This window comes from Bidens hawaiensis, unplaced genomic scaffold (genome assembly GCF_021521415.1).
Source record: "Bidens hawaiensis isolate Kalapana, Puna unplaced genomic scaffold, B.hawaiensis_p1.1 tig00001336_1, whole genome shotgun sequence".
NCBI lineage: Eukaryota > Viridiplantae > Streptophyta > Magnoliopsida > Asterales > Asteraceae > Bidens > Bidens hawaiensis.
In genome coordinates, this window is record NW_027491075.1 from 3,982,046 (window position 1) to 3,994,779 (window position 12,734).

The window sequence follows — 12,734 nt, forward strand, 5'->3', positions numbered from 1 at the left end:
TTCACCAAGATATCGCTAACATGTTTTCCCCCATATTATAGGGAATCAAGTTTCGCACATGTAGCAAGAAATTAGAGTCACTAATAGAGTTATATGCTCGCTATATGGAGATGACTCAGTTTTTAATTATTTATATATTCTAAATTGATTAAACGATAAATATAAATCAAACACTCGGTATTTATTATTTGAGATATTTTCGAAATAAATAAATATTTTATTATAAACAAAGTCTTCCACTAAAACAACCCACAACTCTGATATATTTACAAAACTGGTACCAACTATTGGTCACACTTTTAGGCTCTAAATCGGGGTGTGACACCCTAATAGGTTAATAGTTATCTGGGTTGGGTTTCGGGTTACGTTAAAAATTACACCCCTAAATCGACCTTAATACCTCTATAAAAAAGTTTGAAAGTACTTCTCTCGCATACATTTAATCTATACATTGATTCCAACACCTATACACACCTCTTTCATTCTAAAAACACATAGTTTTCATACTCTTTCGTGGTCATTAATACACCTTCAAATTTCGTACTCAAGATTTTAGCATGAGAAGAAACTAGATAAGCAAGTTACAACCATTCATTCTTTTTTCTTGATCATTAGTGATCGCTTTCTTTAATTGCCGAAGCTATTGATGAGCCCTTACAAAGAGAAAATCGGAAGAAGTGTTGGCAAAGTTATAGAATCAAAACTATCTTTAATTAATAAACTAGAGTTCCTATGTTGTTTCACATATACAAAGGGTCACTCGAATCGTAATCATCAAAAAATAATTTCAGTATAACTATAATATAATTCTTGTATCTACATTTTGAAGAATGTTATAAGAAAAGAAAAGAAGAGAGAAAACAGTTCGGCAAATCTAACTTTACTGTCTACTTAAATCACACATACAAGAATATAAAGCTCCAGTCAGTGGAGGATCCGGGAATTATTTTTACAGAGGTCGGAAGTTTTGAGAAGGTCGTCTATCACTATATATTAAATCTTTGGTATGTCAAAGTCGGTCGGGTTGGCTCGGGTCGGGTCGGGTCGGATCACACAATAAAATAAAAACCAAAATAATAAGTTATAAATGCATCACAAAATTACGTCCATCACGAAATGCACCGAGGCGACATGGCCCGAGTCAAGGCGCAAAAGAGTATGATTTGCGTATGCAATATAAATTAAATAATATATATATCATTTAATATATAACAATCTACATCTGTATATAGAATACTAAAAAAACTATTTATGCAAGTTTCTTATACACAAAATAAAATCTATAATAGTATATACAAATAAATAAATATATTCATGAATTGTAATACATAATATTATATCGTTTGTATAACAATAAAAACTTTACATCTATAAGATGTAAGAAGAATGTGTAACATCCTGAATTTTCAAATAATAATATTTTACATATTATTTCTTATAATGGAAAAGTTACTTGAGTAAATATATGAATAGTAAAATGGTAAAAAGGGAAATATAAGGAGGTTAATTAAAGATAATTAATCATGGACTAAAAAAAAGATGAACCTTAGGTCCATGGGCTTAAGGGAGTATAAATATCCCTTAAACCCTAAATCTTTCCATTTCTATCCATCTTATCCATCTTATTCTCCCTACACCTCCATAACACACACACAAACCCTTCCTATTTACGGCCGCAAGGAGAGAAAGAAGAACCGAGACCGAAATCAAGACTTTTGTTGGTAGATCGTAGATATTCAAGCTAGATACACGATACAAGTCCTTAATCAAGCTAGTCGTGACCTACCAAATGTCTAAAGGTATGTTCTTTACGTTTAAAGGTTACGTTTTTATGAACGGTTAGCCATGAAAGTTGAACATAGACTAGATCGGGTCTAGATAAATCATAAAGTTTCAAACTTGATGATTAATATGGACGTAAAGGACTCATGGTTAGATACGGTTCATGAATGAAACCCTAGATCTAGCTTAAAGAACATTTTCAAGATTTAAGGTTCAATCTTTATGACTATGATGGGTTAGATCTGGAAGCCGTGAGGTTATCGGGTTGATAATGGACGAAAAACGGTTAGGGGGGATTGGGGTTTATGTGATTAAAAGGGGAATCATGGATCGATAACCATTATTGAGCCTAAAATGAACTTAAGAATAGAAAGATGAACCAGAAACATCCAACCTGGGAGTTCTCGGCCACTATGTGAACTCGGTCAACGAGGGTTCTCGGTGACCAAGGGTTCTCGGTCAACCCACGTTCTCGGCCATTATGGGAATTCGGTCAAGACCATAGTTCTCAGTCAGACCTGTGTTCTCGGTCAAGACCATAGTTCTCGGTCAGGCCTGTGTTCTCAGTCAAGACCATAGTTCTCGGTCACGAGCTGGGTTCTCTGCCAAGATTTCTCGGCTGGCTAAGTCCTCTATTGGGTTTTGGGCTGAATCAAGTTGGGCCTGAAACAACTAAGCCCAAATCATGAAAAGTCCATAAGTTAAAATCAGATAAGCCCATCAGCGTGAACTAAAATAAACAAAGTCCAACTTAGAAACATATTGGTTAACTTAAAAACCAACTAAATCAAGAGAATGGTTAATTAACAAAAGATATATTTACAGTTAGTCGTGCTCAGTTAAAGAAAGGAATTACGGTTAACGGCGAGCGCAACAGGATCCAGGTGAGTTTCTAGCCCCGTTTCCTTGTTATGTTTTCGGGGCTGTGTGCATACTCGATGTGAATGTTAATACACTTACCTTAAATGATAAGTGTACGTCTTAATGACTATTGTGATAGTTATGTATGTATGCTTGACAGTACGTGAACGACCTTCGGGTATTGCACGTATTGTTAAGGCAAGTATAGTGTAGTATGTATGATATGTGTATGTGAATAAGGAAGTATGTACGACTATGATATGTATGGTATTAAATGTATGGATATGACAATGAAAGGTAAGGTAAGGTTAAAGGGTTGCATACCCTAAAAATATATGCGAAGTTTAAAGGGTTGCACACTCTAATAATATATGCGAAGGATAAAGGGTTGCATATCCTAATAATATATGCAAAGAATAAATGGTTGCATACCCTAATAATATATGCGAAGGTTAAAGGGTTGCATACCCTAATAATATATGCGAAGGTTATAGGGCGTAATGCTCTTTAAAACGTAAGGTATGGTTATGTAAGTATGAAAGTAATAAAGCATGTATGTATGTATGATAGTATGAAATAGAAGTAAATTAGTAAAGTAATTATTATGTATCTTCGGATGCATGATTGAAGGTAAGTGAATGTATTATATGATGTATGATTAACTAGAATTCACTCAGCGTAGCTGACTTTTAGTATGCACGCAGGCGAGTAGAATGAGACAGCTGGCTTGAGCGGGGACACATGGCAGGAGAATAAGAGTCTGACATCTGAAGACGCAAGTTGTTTTATGTTTAATGTTTTAATATTGAAAGACAAGGAATGTTTTAAGACATGTTTATGATTTGACATGTAATGTTATATGAAAATTTTATATTCCGCGTAAAGTTTTTAATTACTCTGATATTTAGAACTGCGTTTATGAGTAAATCTAACGTCCAAATGTGAGGTACCAGTAACGGGGCCTTACAGAATGTGACCTTGTGATTGTAACGTTTAAGATAACTTATCTTATAAATCAGTTACTACAATTCCAATTTACTAATAACACAAGAAAAAATCATGATTACATAAACAATAAAAGAAATCCGCCTTCAAAATTCAAATAATAAAACACATATAATTTTCTACTAATCAAATAAAGTGAATAACAAGGTTAAATAGAAACTGAAGTACTACTCCATATTATATATATAATAAATAAATACAGTATAATATAAACAATACTTAGGGGTTGAAAAGTCTGACTATAATTTTACTGAAAAGATAAAACGTTGTTTTGTACTCCCTTAAATCTCAGCCACACATATCATTTATAGTAAATAAATAAATAAAGGTGAACATTAAAAACACCTTTGTCCTCTCTCTTCTTCTTCATCTAAACTTTTTTTCATCATCCTTCGACCATTTTGACCAGAAAAACCAGCTATAACTTTCTTTTTTTCCACCTTGCTTTAGTTCTGCTCCTTCTCTTTTTCAGATCTTATAGGGGTCGAAGTTTAAATTTTACAGGGGTCGGTCGAGATTTTAACATATATATATATATATATATATATATATATATATATATATATATACTAAAATTTGTTTTTCCACAGGGGACAGCCGACCCCTGTACAGTAACAGTAGGTCCGCCCCTGGCTCCAATAGAAAATATCACATAACATTCTAAACATTCAAGGGTAATGTGGTCGGACGAGGTAATCTAGAGATGGGAATTAAATGATCCTAACATATGTGTGTTTCGCTTGTTGAGATCCTTTGTGTAGAATCTTTCGTTATGATTACCGTCTCAAGATATTGTCCGGACAAGACAACCCAGGCTAGCTAGATTACCATACAGGTAATGTGGTCATACGAGGTAATCTGGAGGCGGCCTATGTTACTTATCATCCGTTCCATGAGATAGTAAAATGGTCCGAATGTATGTTTAGTTTGTTGAGATCCTTAAGTAGATAGTTTGATCCAAATATGACATCCACAAGCAAACGTATACACATATATACCAAACTGACAAATAAGATCTCATATAAATAAACTTTGGTAATACTACTAATGTAATAAAACCTCAAATCCTCGACTTGACCGAATATTTAATTACATATTACAACTCGTTAAGATCAAGAGATTCTACTAGTAAATACAACTTTTTTAAAGGGACCATGCGGTGGCAAAGACGCGCTCACGTTACCGACAGAGGACTGAATCTGAGATCTACTTACATGCCAAGTTGCCAACTACTCAATCACTCATTCATGACATCTTAAAATAATCCAAAGCACAAAAACCACCAATTCTCAGTTTTAAGTAAACAATTGCACAATCACGTATAAAATAGTATATAAAACTTTAAATAGAAAAAGTTACATATTCATCCTTAGAGTTTGTCACTACTTTCACGTTACATCCTTAACGTTAAAAAATCACGTTAGACATCTTTTACGTTTTCTTTTTGTTTCAATTTTCATCCTTTACAACTAACTTTGTTAGTATTTTAGGTTAACTCATGACGTGTAAACATGTGAATGTATTTTAGTATTTTGTCCATAAACTATAATAAATAGAAAAATATAAATAGTTTTAACCCTAACAAAATGGATGCCTTGGGGTTTGGGTCCCTCCGTTTGATTTCACCCCAAATTCACTATACATTATGATCTAGGAAACTTCAAAAGGTGCCCGTTCTATTTGATTTCGTTGGCTTTGACATGTAAATTGATTGTTTGTAGTTTATCCTTCCCATTGTTATGTATAACCACTAGAGTGTCCCACGACGCTTTTGATGTAGGAAATTCGGCAAATTAAGTTGCTAGCAAGGGAAGGTTCGATGTTTTAAATGATCCAAGAAAAGACCACAAGGTGATAACCCTAGAATTATTCACCGCTTAGATACCATCTTTGTTTAATTAGAAAACAAATATTGTATGTAATATATTAATATTTTGATAAATCTTTGATGATTAATCACAAATGATTTGTATAGAATAAACAAACAGATGGAGGATAAACATTCACTAGCTTGATCTAGTGTAAAGGTGTATGGATTTTAACCAAAATATTGTGTGTTTTGGTCTTATTTAATACACAGAGTAAAAATAAGAGTGATGAAAAAAATATTAGTTGTTAAAAAATAAATAAATAAATAAATGAAGGCTAGTAGCTAAATAGGAAATGCAATCGAATAATAAAAAAGATTGAAATTTTCTTTTGATATGTTAATAGTTCTCAAAAGAAAACAATCCTCATTATTAATACAGTTCTTTTTCTAACACTAAACACCAAATCTGATTTTGAACGATCAAAAAACACCAAATACATGCCTTCAAATATCCTAAAGAAAGATAATATTTATTTACTCAGGGTTTTTTTGGATACACAAACATTCAGGCATGAAAGTATAAACAGACTATTTTTAGATTCCTGTCCTTTACTTGAGATTCAAATTTTTTTACCTTTTAGATACTTTTATGATTTTGTAACTAGTCAAGTTTTGGTGACTCATTTACCGTAAGTTGGGACACAGGAATTTATGAAGAATGTGATTTGCATGTATAATCTAATTAGAGCATTCTTATTCCATTTTTCAAATAATGCGAGGGGAGTCTTCATTTTTCAGAGATGGATAAAAGTTGTTGTGAGAGGAAGAGAGAGAAAATTTTACTGTTCATGGTTCAATTTGGAGAAACACACTGTTGACCTCTATAATTTTTTAATGTTTTTGAAAGTGGTTGTGAGTGAATGAGAGATAAAAGGTAATGATAAAAGTATAAAAAATATTCTTTAATTGAAAATGAAAGAGAAAAGATGATGTTTTTAATGTAATTATAGAGATAGAGATGAAAAATTGAATAAGAATGCTTACACACGGACTCCCCAATAATGAGTTTACGCTATACATCAAGAAACAAACAATATCAACTAGTTAAGTGTGGTTTGGGTTCCCTGGTTCAGTTTGGTTGTGGAACCACGCCTAACCAAAATCAAACGGAATTTTCCGTTTTGAAACAAGAACCGAATCGTTGTTTAAGTTATTTCGGCTTCAGTTCAACTAATCAGTTTTTTCGCACCCCTACTTCAAATTTAAAAGTCCAACAAGATTTCAGTTTTGAGGCCCTACAATGTCTCACTCAATGTTGTTGCTAATCTTCTTGTAAAGTCTCAATCACCGGATTCTATTTCGAAACTCCCTTTCTTTGTGACAATTGTACTCAAATTGATGTATGGGTTGAGTTGTTATGATATCATTCTCATGGTTGAGACCGTTTACTCAATTTCTACTCTTCCTACCCTTGATCAACTTATAAAAAAGAAGTGATGACAAATGGCCCGTTGGGTAACGGGTTAACTTTGTATAAGTCAAAATAGGTTGGGTATAAATAATTACTATGTCAAGTATGGTTGTTGTTGTACGGGTACATCTAGCTCTTTGCTAGTCGAATTTTATTAGTGAAACATGCTTTTGTTGGTCATTAAAATATGTGAAGTATGATTTAATAGGTCATATAACAATAAACTTTCACCTACTTTTGACCTGTTTTCCTTCTATCCTAGTTCTTTTGTTCAGTCAAAAGAAAGAGTTTGGAAATCTTTTGGACTATTATGTCGTGTAAAATAAACAAAGATAAATACATGTATCAATTGTTGTACCTTAAATTAACCACCTAAAGAGTAAAGACAGTTGGTGATAAGTAGACAAGATTCATGAACAAGTGTGAATCATTATGTTAAACTTGACAAGGTTTCCAACAAACATAAACACCAAACATGAGACATCTATGATAACCTTTGAATCATTCGTCTTTATGAAACAAAATCTTAACTTCTACTCAACGCTCACATCGATAATACTTTGTACACCCTCTATTGTAAGGATTAGACGAGGGAGGTACACAACTTCCCGATTTTGTATAAGCTTCCCCTTTACCGCCACCATCACAGGCGGGTTGATCTCGTTTCAAAGCCCCGACCGATATGTACTTTTTTTGTTCCAAATACCTTCTTGTAATCTCGGATCCTAGCAACTCCTCCAATAGGTCTTCTAACAAGTCGTTATAGGGCGGTTTTGAATCGTGTGCCGCCTCGTGACTAGTGACTACATGGTGGTGGAGGAAGGAGACAGCCAGAAAGAAGAGACATAAGTGGAGGAGAGGAGTCTTGATGGTAACCTTTGATTCCATTGGTTTGATTTTGGATGCTTTGTTTTGGTCCACTTTGAATGCACACCATTATATCAGAGGTTTCAAGTGGATGCCACATTATAAAAGTAGCACCACTTCACCTAACTTAAGTTCATAGTTCATACACTGTATGAATTGTTTCTGATAACTTTATAATTCTATAACTAAATTTAAAGAGTTAATGGCCATTTTCGTCCCTGTGGTTTGCTACTTTCGCCACTTCAGTCCAAAATTTGTATTTTTGTCAATTTAGTCCCCATAGTTTTAAATATTAGCCAATTACATCCTATCCGTCTAACGGCATCCAGCTATGCCGTTAGTTTAAGGGTATTTTTGTCTTTCTCCCTTTTATTTTGAGTTATTAGTCATTTTCGTCCCTGTGGTTTGATACTTTTGCCAATTCAGTCCAAGTTTGAAATTTTGTCAATTTAAGTCAGTTTTTTTCTATAACCCTAGAGAGCATTATCCAAGCCCAAAACAAGTCTGCATTTACTCTGTCGACAGCAGTAATCATACCCCCTCCTCTCGTATTTAGTTTCTAGACGGTTCCTAAACTCTCCCCCATGGTGGAATTCAATGGTAAAGTGGTCAAAGCAATTCCGTGAAACCGAATTGTACGGAAAAAACTAAAAATCGTTTCTTTGATGAATGCATAATATTTAGGGTTTAGAGATTAACATATCATAACGAAAATCTGGGTCGTAATCAACTATTATACATTAATCAACAAAACAATTTTTAGTTTTTTATGTATAATTCGATTTCAGGGAATTACCTTGACCACTTTACCATTGAATTCCACCATGGAAAAGATTTTAGGAAATGTCTAGAAACTAAATATAAGGGGGGGGGTATGATTACTGTTGTCAACAGAGTAAATGCATACCAGTATTTGAGGTTGCTCGATGGTTTTGGGCTTGACTTATGCTCTTTAGGGTTATAAACAAAAAACATAAAAAATAAAAAAAACTGAATTAAACTGAACATTAAATTGACAAATTTTCAAACTTTGGACTGAATTGGCAAAGATATCAAACCACAGGGACTAAAATGACCATTAACTCAAAATTAAAAGGAGAAAGACAAAAATACCCTTAAACTAACGGCATAGCTGGATGCCGTTAGACGGATGGGACGTAATTGGCTAAAATTTAAAACTATGAGGACTAAATTGACAAAATTAAAAATTTTGGACTAAAGTGGCGAAAGTAGCAAACCACAGGGACGAAAATGGCCATTATCTCAAATTTAAATTAAAAAGTTATTTAAAGTAACCAGGAAATATATAAAATATAAGATGGGGCCTTGCCAGGTGTACCACTCGCAGTTTATTCATTAACATAGTTAAAGACTGAAAATCTGAAATATATATTTATTACTCTATCGTTGAGTACTAAACTAATTATCTTACCATAGATAAATTTAGTATAAAAATAATTACTCTACTTATTTATATGTTTATCACATTAAAAGTTATTTGCAAAGGAGACATAATCATGGCATGCCGTTGTAAACCTCTAGGCACGATTATTGAGAGAACCAACAAAAATCGTTCATTTTTTTCTAAGATTTAATTTAACGTGATTAGTAAAATACATCTTTGTTATGTGATGTGAATACGCTTAAATGGATATGAGTAAATTTATGTGTCTTTCATTAAAATTTTCTAATCTACATAGGTGTTTGAAACTTGGAATGAGTTACAATTAGAGAGAAAGAGAAGAGAGAATATAGATTAATTTAGTAGGCTAGTTATGCAGTATGGTTATATGCATATAAATATATGGGTGTTCACATATTATAAAATCTACAAAAGTGTAGGCACGTACACTATCATTCTATGATCTACGCAGTGTGCAAAACTTGTAATGAGAAAGAGAGAAAGCAGGAAAATTAATTAATTAGAAATAAAACTCATTTAATCTTCTACAATTATACCCTTTTCATCAACTTTTAATAATTAACGAATGACCCATATTAGTTAAATTATTTAGCATTGAAACCTCCTTTTATCATGACTTGTATGCCTTCCCACTTAAGTCCACTTCATAAACCGGGGTTCCATCAGGATACAACAACCCCCAATGCCTCTCCGATTCCGGACCGGTCTTCTCATTCTCATCGTACAAGGAAAATATAAACGTTGGTATAACGAACCCTGGTTGAGCTGGGGTTCCCTTAGCTGGAACCGCTGTCACCTTTTTAATAACATTCCTATTATATTTGGCTGCATTTTCCTTACTAGCACCATGGTTCGAGTCACCTTCATGTGGCCAGCCCGTTTCGGCTATCACAATCTTCACACTATTAAAACCAACTTTAGCCATAGCAAAGTAAACCGAGTCAATCATCTGGTCCAGTAAATTCGTGTATGTTAGCCCACTACCCATATCCGTATAAGTTTGGTTCCCTTCAAGTAATGCATAATCAAGATTTATACCCGTCGGGTTATCAGCCCATGAAAGATACGGGTACACATCAAGAAAGAAAAACGAGTTTGTCCCACGTAAAAAGTTTAGTAATGGCACGATTCGGTTAACTAACTCGGGTTTAAACGTTCCACTTGAAGGTGGGAAAGTTGTCCCCATAATATCCATAGCAAGAGGAGTACCAACTTTAATGTTGTTAATGTTTTGGGCCTTAAGTGTGGCCTGAAGCCGGCTCATTGCGGGTACAAGGTCTCTCATTATCTGTATATCTTGGTCGGTGCTCGAGTAACTTAAAACCTCATTCCCGACAAGGACATACCGAATCATGGTTGCGGGATAGTGGTTAAGGATGTGTTCGTGTATCCATTGGTCCGCGACTTGTTGGTTGCTAGCAATTCCCGAGATTTCTTCATTAGTGACCATTATTGTGACTTCTATGTTTGTGGTCGATAAGAGTAGTAGTATTCCGTGGTCAGCATCGTAGAGTTTGACCCGACCCGCCTTCATAATTTGAAGAAGCTCGATGGAGCGGGATGGTGGTGGGAGGTTGTTCCCAACGCGACCGAAATTTACGCCTATTTTGTTTGATATTGCCCATGAGGAAGCAAGGAGATATAAGAAGGATAAAGACATAATAGTCATTTTTGGAAATGTTTGTTTCTCCATTGTGATGTTGATCCATCGTGAGTGTAAGATGACACATATATATAATATACATACATATATGTGTAGTTGTTGATAATAGTGAAGAGTGTGAGGGATTGTTTTCCTACCTGCAAATCTTTGAAGACTTTAAATCTTTTTGATAGTTTATTAACCATGGGCTAAAAGGTGAAGAAGGCAAAGATTGTGATTAATGTGTATTGAATTCTCTAGTCCTATATGTTTATTTTATAGAAGGATCCGGGTTAGCGAGATAGACATGTCCGTGCACATTCTATTTTTGGTTCTAAGTTTATTTCAGATGTTGATTGGTAATAGTCAGGGGCACCACTGGTGTTTTTTTTTCAGATAAGGGTTTGACATGAGATAATAGAATGAAGAAATGAACGAAACATACGAGGTAAATGAATGGATAAAGGAATGAAATAGATTAATATCATTTTATTGTCTTGTTTGGTTAACATATAAGAATGGAATGAAACATTACTTTGTGTTGTTCGGTATGCAGGAAAAGACGAAGGAATAGAATAAAATTGGTGGCGAGTGGCAGCGATAGTGCGTGGTGGTGGCAGTGTTGGACGGTGGTTGGTGATGGCTGGTGGCAGTGGTGGTCGCGGTAGTGAGTGACGATGGTGGGCGGCTGGGTGATGGTGGCTGGCGGTGGTGGGCGACTGTAACATCGAGAAAATTTCGAGTTCAAAGTGTAAAGTTTCTAAAGTCAAAGGACCAAAAATGTCAAAATTCCAAACCTTAGGGTTAAAAATAAAGATTCTGTTTTCTTGTCCTATCGCGATACGCGACGGGACAAAGGACAAACCCATCGCGTATCACGAAGGGTTTGGTCAAAAGATTCTAGAAAGAGTCAATAGCGATACGCGATCGCTGTTGAACCAATGTCATCGCGTATCGCGATGACGTGGCCTGACACCTCTGGCACAAGCTCTGCCACGTGTCCACACGTGGCACACCATCTTCCACGTGTCCCGACACGTGGCAACACGTGGCACATCGTCTGCCACGTGTCCACACGTGGCACACCGTCTGACCTACTGGGTGACGATGCGGGGCTACGTCGCAATATGCGACGGGCCTGCTGTAGGCCGTCGCGTACCGCGAAGGGTCCAGATTTTTGTCTATAAATAGCAAGTCCGGGATTCTCATTTCATATCCCAAAATTCAGTATCTCTTTCTCTCTCTAGCATCTCACTAAATGTTTATAACCATTTCCTCGATCCACCTCGATAAGCGTGTCATAATCCATCGTTATCCGTGCCAACGTTTCCTCAAAGTTCGTGCCACTCTCCACCGACTTATCGACCAAGAAGGTGTTTGTTATATCTTGATGTCAAGATGGTGAATCTTGTAAGGCGTGTCGACAAGTGGTGAAGTTTTGGCGTTTATCGTTTGGCGTGCCAAGGAGAGGAAAACGAGAAGAAGGGTTGAACGAGAAGGAAAAGTGAAGCAGTGTTGGAGTGCTGCTCAAGTTACTAGGGTTTCTATAAGCCATCAAAGGTAGGCATAACGCCAATGAAAATAATAATAAAATATTATAAAAGGCTTAAACCTTAAGTCGAGGTTATACTCGATGCCTCGATAAAAGAAAAAAAAAACATAACAAAGAAAAGAATAAAAGATAAGATTATAAATATCAATAAGTATATATATATGTGTGTAAGTATATATAATCTTTGTTATGAAAATATTATTTAAGTAATAATAACTATTATTAAATAATAAAGAAAAGAAATAATACGTTTCTTAGAGAAGAAGAAACGTAGGGTTTTATAAATAAACTAAAGGTTTATAAATTACTTTTTAACTAAAA

General features: G+C 34.9%; 1 pseudogene; it reads right to left on the minus strand.

The window, feature by feature from the left end:
* Nucleotides 1-9,757: 9,757 nt before the first annotated feature.
* On the minus strand, nt 9,758-10,913 carry LOC143571525 (putative glucan endo-1,3-beta-glucosidase A6 pseudogene; annotated as a pseudogene).
* Nucleotides 10,914-12,734: the final 1,821 nt, after the last annotated feature.